Source organism: Brassica napus, chromosome C9, assembly GCF_020379485.1.
Source record: "Brassica napus cultivar Da-Ae chromosome C9, Da-Ae, whole genome shotgun sequence".
In the NCBI taxonomy this organism is placed as follows: domain Eukaryota; kingdom Viridiplantae; phylum Streptophyta; class Magnoliopsida; order Brassicales; family Brassicaceae; genus Brassica; species Brassica napus.
Genome location: NC_063452.1, coordinates 35,275,844 through 35,286,066, shown reverse-complemented (window position 1 = coordinate 35,286,066; position 10,223 = coordinate 35,275,844).

The following is a 10,223-nucleotide window of genomic DNA, read 5'->3' as shown; positions in this document are numbered from 1 at the left end:
TTCGGGAGCAGCTGCTCTAACTGTTCGCCTCCTAAACTGACTTTTCTCCTTGTTATGGATGAAACTTTGCAGCAATAACGAGTAAGAGGCTGCGTATATCCTTTCCTCTCCGACTTTTTCGCACATATCTGCACATATGAAACTGAAAAACAGAATGCATGAAGGTGGAATAAAGGTTTAGGTACAAGGTAGGAACTAGCTAAAGATGAGCTAGCCACTCAGGATCAACAAGATTGGTAAAAAGAATAAGAAGTCATGAGTGTGTGTTTCGTTTCCCTGATCTAGTGCCTATAACAAGAGGAATTGCAGTCAATATTAGGTTCAAGTTAGGTGGAGTTAAGTCTACCCAGTGTAACCTGATCGGCTGAAAACTTCTGGAGAGTCAAGTGAGATATGTCAGGGTTGTTCCAAGTCCAAGTGTGGGTCTTTCGTCACTGCTAAGGTCACTGAATAAGAAAGTTAAAGCACGAGGTGGTTAAAAGATCATCACAAAATAAGGACCTGTTTCCCACAAGAGTTTTGACTGACTCGAAAAAATGACTCGATAAAAACACAAGGACTGACTCATACAAGAAAGCCAAAAGAAACAAGAGAGATTAGTAGCACACAATCGCCTCCCCCAGACTTACTTCACACCATCCCTGGTTCAGATGGATAACACAATGAGATAAGATGGTAGGGTGGATCAGTCCGACTCCCCACTCTTGGAGCGACCATCTGTCCTCCTGGTACGCGGTAGTCGCTCTCCAACTGCTGAAGATCCAGCCAGTTCCTTGCATGGGCAATGTGATTGATGCAGCGTCTGCTCCTGCTCGAATGCTCTACCCTCTTGTCCTCCGAAACAGCCGCCTATGATTGCTTTGAGTATCCTCTTCACGAGTTTGTTGTTCTTTTGCTGGGAATCAACCATCCAACGGCGGTATGTCGCATCATCTGCATCATCATCTAGTGGACCCAAATCATAGGCGTCGTCGTCGTCTGGTGTGATGTCTTCCACATTTTCCATGTCAGCATCTGGAGGCGGCGCTCGTGGATCAACGCATAGGAACTCCAGAGCAGGCAGGAAGCAGATGTTTTCGAGCGTGTTGAAGTTCGTGAGGTGGGTCTGCGGAACCTTGTAGTGCAGCACGTTTCCCTCCTTGTCTGCGAACTTGTAGGTTGTTTCGTCGCGAAGGATGTGGCAAGCGATCAGATAGGCTGTGTCGACATACTCGATCTCGTGGTTGACCGCGTACGAGTAGAGGTTGATCCCAAAATGTCTGAACAAAGGAGTGAGCAGGCTACCACAGCGATCCTTCTTGTTTTCAGTCCTCATCAACCATTCCCTTCGCGTGTTGAACATCGAGATGAGATGGTACCCATGATTAGTCTGCACCGGCTATATTGGAATCCCAGCTCTAGCCCTGCGAATCTCATCCTCAACGCCTGAGTACAGCATTTTCAGCTCTCCCTTGGTGACCTTGGAGGTCTGATCCTTAGCGGACAGGAGGTTGGAAATCATCTTTGCAATTACCCTTAGAGTAGGGTTCCTGATCTGCGACTGGTACGCCTTGCAGGATATGAATGTCCCGTGTGCAATGAGGTCCCAAAATGGGTGTGGGAACTGAAATTTGCACTGTCGATTTCCGTTTAAATTAGGAAAGTAAGAGAACCCTAGTTTCCCAGAGGTCCCAGATATCTGCTAATACCACACGCCAAGCAATCAGAACATGAAACGAGAATAATAATAAAATAAGAAATCGTAAAAAGAGCAAAAGGTGTCTTATTCCGAATTCGCATATGAGCGTTACAACAAGGTAGAAGACTCGGCTATGAGAGCTGTCGGCGAGATCCCTAGTTCTAACAACCTAAAACTGCAAAACCTAGTTGAGTCGCAGCTCGAAATAACAAAAACGGAAAGTTGCCTAAATGCTCTAAGTGCTAAGTTTGTTGTGTAAAAGTTCTCTCCTTCTGCCTCTCGCCTAGGACTCCTTATATACTCGCTCCTAGGTCGGTTTACGCTTTTCCCCTTCTGCCCTTAAGCCGTCGTAGCTTAAAAATGCAGATATTCCGTTTTTCCTGATCTTCGTGATTATCTTCGGAAACTTCAGATTTATCCGCGGAAACTTGACATTTATCCTTTTCTTACGAGCCAAGCATAATTCGTCATACGGATTATGGGCTTTTGGTTAAGAAATCGTAAGTGGGCTTCGAGCTACGTTTTAGGCCTTCCTTGGGCCGTCTTTGACTCGAAACGCTTTATTACGACTTCCTCGATAAAAACAAACTTCACGCGATTTTTATCGTAAAGTTTGGTTGATGACTCCAACTGACGAAAAACATAAATATGGTTTAGCAACGGTTTTCGGGAGATATCATTAAAGAGTAGACGAGAATGCACGGATTCGTGTCGTATCGACGTTCTAAGAGAGCTCGGTCGCTACGTTGCGACCGAGCCGTGTACGCGGTCGGTCGCTACGTAGCGACCAAGCCGTGTACGCGCTCGGTCTGGGCTTCGCAGAAAGGTTCGTCCCTCACTTTGGATTTTTACGATTAGCTCATTGGATATTTCCATTTTTTTAGCCTTGCTTCGTTTCGTATCTCTAACTGTTCTCTTGTCTCGCAGTTCGTGTGGCTGATCGACGGAATGATTAGCGAGTGCGGTTCTGAGGCCAGTCGTCTTGCAAGAGATCTGATGGAGATGCAAGGAAAATGGTCTGAAACTGAAGCCAAGCTGAAAGCTATCAAGGAATCTCATTCCGCAGAAGTGTCTAAGCTCGAGGCCAAGATCAGGGTGCTCGAGAGGGACCTTGGGAAGACGGCGAGCTCTCTGCTTAAGGAGAAGAAAGCCAGAAGGGCCAAGTCTTCGGAGGTGCGTCGACTCCAATGTCAGATTGAGAGTGACGAAGGATCGATAAGTCGCTCGGTCGAGGAAGCCAAAGATGCGCTCCGCGTTGAGTTCCAGGCTCGTTTGGCGAAGATCTCTGAGTTTCTAGGTTCCCTTGAGTGCATCCGCAGCAGGGATTTGGCCTTGGCGACCGTCGAGGGCGGGATGGCCGTGGTTTGGGCACTCAAGAGCGAGACTCCTTCATCCTTGCAGGCCGAGGAAACCAGGTTGTCCGATTGCAAGGGGGACTTGGTGGCCGTGGACGGGGATTTCAAATTTGTCTTGGCCGACCTGAAGTCTGTATGTTTCCTTTCGACGTGTTCAGAAGACCCAGAGGGGAAAGATCTCATGGTTGGGGAGAACGGAGGCGACGCGGCCCCGAGTTTGGACGAGGCGATGGGTGAGGAGGAGGTTTAGATTCCAGAAGATGGTCATGGTTACGATCTCATTTGAGAGATTTTTTTTTTTATGTTTATGGGCTTGTTCTGGCCTTGTATGGCCATATTTTATGCATCGGGACTGGCCGTTTGTGGCTTTGAATCCCTGCTGCTCTGCAGCTTTTGTTTTTCAATGAATGGATAATCAGTTTTTGTTTACGTGAGTAGGCGTATGGAAGGAAGATTATGAGTTATCGTCTAATATATCTCTTCGATGTGAAATGCTTTACTCGCGATCTGTTTCGAGAGCTTTCCGCGAAATCCTAGTTTCGCAGGATATCTGAAGACGAATGTAAGCATAGAGATATGTTTTAGGATCTCGTATCTTCTTTTCGATATCATGCCTTGAGATATTAGAGACCAGTGCGCTGGGTTTAAGGCAAGACCTAGGTTTACTTTCAGTTTTAAGATTTATGCGGTGACTAGCCGGCTATCGATTTTCCTGTTGCGATTTTAACCTGATTCGTACCGATTTAAAGTCCGCGATAGGTTCTCGGCTTATACGACTTGTCTGGTATGAATCGAGCATCTCTCCAGAGACAATTGTTAAGCCAACTGGAAGTGCTTGACCAAAATTTTGGATTTCTTTTATAGCGCTATTATCCTTGTGTCGGATGTACGAGGGTCATCTTCGTGAGATGGCCTTGTCTGTTTAGGATGTTTAAGAGTTTGATGTGATCAGCAACGAACTTGGTGGTAGATATTACCGTTTGGGTCTTCGCGAAGAATATGTGTTTGCGGAGATGTTAGTGCGTATGTTATTTTTCGTGATGAGAGTTTCGTTTTGTCGGACGGGAAACAACTTTTTAGGCGATTTTTGCGACGTCTCGCAGTGCCGGAGGTTGATTCTTCCCTAATGACTAGTTTACTTTCGAGTTTTTTTCGGGACTTGGATATAATTTGTTGGACGAAGATGTAAAATCGAGGGCGCGGTCGGATATTTTGAACTTGGGAGTATGCGATTATACGAACCCACTCCCCCCCCCTTTTAGAGAGGGGGGACAGCTGAATTCGTCTTTCGACAAATTGCCTACGTACTCCTTATGGAGATCAAGCCGTCCCGTAGTTCGGTAGTTGCGAAGTGGTTTGTTTAGTGATAGTATTTTTTGAGATGCATTGCGTTCCAAGTTCTCGGTATTTTTACGCCTTGCATGTTGGCTATCTCGTATGAACCTTGTCGAACGACCTTTATGATCTTGTAGGGTCCTTCCCAGTTTGTTCCAAGTTTTTCCGCGTTTTGCTCAGCGGTGTTTTGGAAGACTTTGCGAAGAACAAACTCTCCTTCGTTGAATCTGCGATTCCGTACGTTGAATTATAATATTTCGCGGCTGCGTGTTGGTAATTCTGCATTCGGACGAGTGCTCAGTCCCGGCGTTCGTTGACCAAGTCAAGATCGTCTAGGAGCATGGCGTTATTGAGTTCTTCCCGTTCAGGCAGTAATCTCCTTCGAACGCCAGAAAACTCAACTTTTGTGGGAATTATGCATTCTGTCCCGTATACGAGGGCGAAAGGTATTTCTCCCGTTGCTCGTCTTGGGGTCGTGCGATGTGACCAGAGGACTCCCTCGAGTTCGTCTGTCCACCTGCCTTTTTTAGCGTCTACACGTTTCTTAAATCCGTCTAGAATGGTGTTATTGATCGTCTCGGCTTGTCCGTTGCATTGTGGGTATCTGGAAGTCGACTTGGTTAGTCGTATCTTCCATTTTTCACAAAACGCTTCGAATCGGGTGGAGATGAACTGAGATCCGTTATCAGTTACTTTTTCGTAAGGAATTCCATGTCTACAAATAATGTTTTTCCATACGAAATTTTCAACTTGGACATCTTTTATACTTGCGTATGAGTCTGCCTCTACCCAATTTGAGAAGAAATCGGTGAGGACTAAGAGGAAACGCTTTTGCTTTGAATTGTGAAGGGGGGTTCAACGATGTCCATGGCCCAGCGCATGAAAGGATACGGCGACGTGATGGAAGAAAGAACTTCTGCTGGTTGCCGGAAGGTCGGAGCATGCCTTTAGCATTTTTCGCACTTTCGTGCAAATTTCTCGCAATCTCCGATCATCGTTGGCCAGTAGTATCCGTGGCGTTTGATTTTCACTGCTAGCGACCTTCCACCGGAATGGTTTCTGCAGGACCCAGAATGGACCTCTTCCATGACTTTTCTCGCTTTTTCTCCTTCCAAACACGTCATGAGTGGTCCGGAAAGTTTCCATTTGTAAATTTCACCGTCGACCATTACGTAACGCGCTGACTGCGTTCAGATTTTACGGGCCACCCATTTTTCGGGAGGTAACTTTCTGTCGGTGATGTAGGCTCGAATCGTTTCCAGCCATGGCGTATTGTAGACGTAGTCGGATTGTTCCGATTTCTCCTCCGGCTATCTTGCGACCTCTTCTACATCGTCGTCTTGATCCCCGATGAGGTTGATGACGTTTGGTGGTCCAATACTCGGATGTTCGATGAATTCAACCGGAATCACTCTTTTAAAACCTGGGTCGGAACTCGATGCTAGGGCTGCGAGAGCATCAGCTTGGACGTTCTCGGAATGAGGGATTCGCGTAAGAGCGAAACAGTCAAATTCTTGGGCTAGGTTCTGGACCAGTTTGAGGTACGCATCCATTCTTTCGTCCCTTGCTTCGTATTCTCCGCTGTATTGACTTGCGACTAGCTGAGAATCACAGTAGGCATAAATGTTACGTATCTTCAATCCGTGAGCTAAACGTAGCCCTGCAATGAATGCTTCGTATCTTCAATCCGTGAGCTAAACGTAGCCCTGCAATGAGTGCTTCGTACTCCAATCTGAACGATTGTTCTAGGCTTTCACTGGTTGGTGAAGTGAGGCGGATTCCGATGCCCGATCCTTGCTTAGAAGAGGATCCGTAGACGTGAAGAAGCCAGGTCGAATTTGGTTCCTTGTTGGTCACGGTCCCCGTTGGTAGTTCGACTAAGAAATCTGCGAGTACCTGGGATTTCGCACTTGTTCTCCGTCGATATTCGATATCGTACTCACTCAACTCGACTTCCCATTTGGCTAGTCGGCCCGACTGACTAGGGCTGTGCAGAATCGTCCGTAGGGGGAAAGTCGTGAGGATGACGATTGTGTGTGATTGGAAATATGGTCTTATCTTTCTCGCCGATGTTATGACTGCGTATGCTAGTTTTTCCATCAACTGATACCTTGACTCAGCATCCAGCAAGGTTTTGCTTATATAAAAAATGGGTTTCTGTTCGCCGCGCTCTTCCCTGATCAGGACGCTGTTCACAGCTGTTGCTGATACTGCGAAATATAAGAACAAGGGTTCTCCTTCGACAGGTTTTGCGAGAACTGGAGGAGTGGCCAAGTATTGCTTCAGCTGTTGAAAAGCGTTTTCGCACTCTTCTGACCATTCGAATTTTTTATTCCCCCGCAGGATATCGTAGAAAGCTAAGCACTTGTCTGTCGACCGTGAGATGAACCGGTTAAGTGTTGTGACTCTACCAGTCAATCTCTGGACTTCCCGTTTATTCTTGGGCGAAGCCATCTCGATCAATGCATTGATCTGTTTTGGATTAGCTTCGATACCGCGGTATGTCACTAGGTATCCGAGGAATTCTCCTGCTGCTACGGTGAATCTGCATTTTGCCTGGTTGCTTCATGTTATGGGAATTTAGTTGTGCGAAATATTCCTCAAGATGAGATATGTGATCTCTTGCCTGGAGGGATTTGACGAGCATGTCGTCGATATAGACCTCCATTTTTTTACCGAGTTGTTTGGAGAACATCCGGTTCACGAGTCGTTGGTATGTTGCACCGGCGTTTTTGAGGCCGAAGGGCATTACCTTGTAGCAGTATGTTCCGCGATCGGTAATGAATGCAGTTTTCTCGCGATCGTCGGGATTCATCATAATTTGATTGTAACCTGAGAAGGCATCCATGAAGGATATGAGTTCATTTCCCGCTGTTGCTTTGACCAGTCGATCAATATGCGGTAAGGGAAAACTATCCTTCGGACATGCTTTGTTAAGGTCAGTGAAATCCATGCAGACTCGCCACTTCCCGTTTTTCTTTTTGACACCTACGGGGTTGGTGAGCCAGTCTGGGTATCTTACTTCTGTTATCGATCCAACTTTGAGCAGCTTTTTGACCTCGTCGTTTACTGCAGAAGCGCGCTTGGGTCCTAGCTTACGTCTCTTTTGCTTGATTGGTTTGAAAGTCGGATCGATATTCAGTTCGTGACATGTTATGTTATTGTCAATCCCTGACATATACTCCGCAGCCCACGCAAAAGTGTTAAGGTTCTTTTTCAGACAGGTTATGAGTTCCGTAAAGGCTCGCAGAAATTGGCTCCGACCTCGACACATCGTTCTGGGAACGCTTCGTCGAGACGTACCGTCACGTTGGGTTCGCAGGTTGTTCGCGTTTTTCTTCCAGGGTCACAATAATCCGGGATTGCCAGAAGAGTTCCACCGAATCTCGGCTTCGGGTGTTTTCGTCAGAGGCCGTTTTCTTTATTTTTTTAGGAATGGTCTCGAGGCCTGGCCTTTTTTGTTTTAGTTCCGCGGCGAAACACACCCGCGATACTCTCGGATTTCCCCATATTACCTCGATTCCTTTCGGAGTTGGGAATTTGAGGCAAAGGTGGTATGTTGACGGGATCGCGCGCATGGAATTCAACCACGGCGAACCCATGATAACTTTATAAGACGTGGGCGATCTACGATTAAAAACTCTGTGACTTTCGTCATGGTCCCAGCTTTGACCGCGAGAAAAATCGATCCGAAAGCTATAGTGGCTTCTCCAGAGAGCCCCACTAGTGGGCTAGGATTTTCCACGATTTTGGATGGATCGATCTTCATTTTCTTGAGAGTATCTTTAAAGATGATATCAACCAAACTTCCAGTATCGATCAACACCCTAGCGACATCGATGTCACGAATCGTTAACTCGATAACAAGCAGATCGTTGCGAGGTTTGGCCTGGTCGGCCGTCTCTCCCCCCTTGAATGAGATTACATACCCGCTGATCGAGTTTCGCATATCGTTTCTGATTGTTGAGTGGTTTTTGCGGGTTAGATTGATCCGTGTCCCCCCTCCTTCTAGCGCCAAACTGTGGGAACCAAAATTCGTACTGTCGATTTCCGTTTAAATTAGGAAAGTAGTAGAACCCTAGTTTTCCAGAGGTCCCGGATGTCTGGTAATACCACACACCAAGCAATCAGAACACGAAATGGGAATAATAATAAAATAAGAAATCGTAAAAAGAGCAAAAGGTGTCTTATTCCGAATTCGCGTATGAGCGTTACAACAAGGTAGAAGCCTCGGCTATGAGAGCTGTCGGCGAGATCCCTAGTTCTAACAACCTAAGACTGCAAAACCTAGTTGAGTCACAGCTCCAAATAACAAAAACGGAAAGTTGCCTAAATGCTCTAAGTGCTAAGTTTGCTGTGTAAAAGTTCTCTCCTTCTGCCTCTCGCCTAGGACTCCTTATATACTCGCTCCTAGGTCGGTTTACGCTTTTCTCCTTCTGCCCTTAAGCCGTCGTAGCTTAATAATGGAGATATTCCGTTTTCCCGATCTTCGCGATTATCTTCGGAACTTCAGATTTAGCCGCGGCAACTTGACATTTATCCTTTTCTTATGGGCCAAGCATAAACCGCCATACGGCTTATGGGCTTTTGGTTAAGAAATCGTAAGTGGGCTTCGAGCTACGTTTTAGGCCTTCCTTGGGCCGTCTTTGACTCGAAACGCTTTATTACGGCTTCCTCGATAAAAACAAACTTCCCGCGGTTATTATCGTAAAGTTTGGTTGATGACTCCGAGTGACGAAAAACATGAAATGGTTTAGCAACGGTTTTCCGAAGATAGCATTAAAGAGTAGACGAGAATGCACGGATTCGTGTCGTATCGACGTTCTAAGAGAGCTCGGTCGCTCGCGCTCGGTCTCTATGTAGCGACCGAGGTTCGGTGAGAGCCCAGTCGCTACGTAGCGACCTAGCCGTGTACGTGCTCGGTCGCTATGTAGCGACAGAGATTCGGTGAGAGCTCGGTTGCTACATAGCGACCGAGACGTGTACGTGCTCGGTCGCTACGTAGCGTCCGAGCTTCAGTGAGAGCTCGGTCGCTACATAGCGAGCGAGCCGTTTGGCCTGAGCTCGGTCGCTACGTAGCGACCAGCTTGTGCGCGGGCTGGTTGCTACACGGCGACCTTGTTTGAGTGTTTCTCCGACGTTTCGTGAACGTGTTTTCTCCGCAAGATTCTTTGTAAAAATAAATCTTTTTTGAAGATTTATTTTTTCGTAAAAACCTTCTTTCTTATTTTTTATGTACATTTGAATACTAACTTCGTCGTAACCGTTTTTGACCCCAACAATGGGTTTGATGGTGCGAACTTATTCTTCACTGCTACCTCCCTACGCTTGTCCGGAGTCTCATAAATCTCGTTGAGCTTGTCAAGCGAGAGGGAGCAGAACTTCATGTCGACCATGAATGAGAAGGAGCAGTTCAAGTAGGTAGGCGCGGAAGGGTTCTCGTACCTGATGTGAGCTGTAGCGAGCACTTGTCGGACTAGATCTGGGTAGAGCTCGTGTGTTTGGTAGCAGAGGGGAGCAATCCCCATGGCCTGGAGTGTTTCAAACACGTCGGTGTCGAGTCCAAGGGCCGCAAGGGTGTCCGCGTGACCGAAGCGAGTGGGCAGGATCTCGGTGTTGAGGAGCGTGTTGTACCTTGTCGCAGATTCCTCATCCCATCCTTCACAGTTGAAGTCGAGGAGCATTGGGTTGTCGAGATTGATTAGCTGACCCTCTTTGTCCGCACGAGGCCAGGGGTAAGAAGGCGGAGCACTGTGGTTTGGAGGTGGCACTTAGTTCTCGCGGGTAACTTTTGGTGTCTTTACCGCCTTTTTCTTGGTGAGTGGAGGCATCTTGTTCGGTTGAGAGAGGTGACT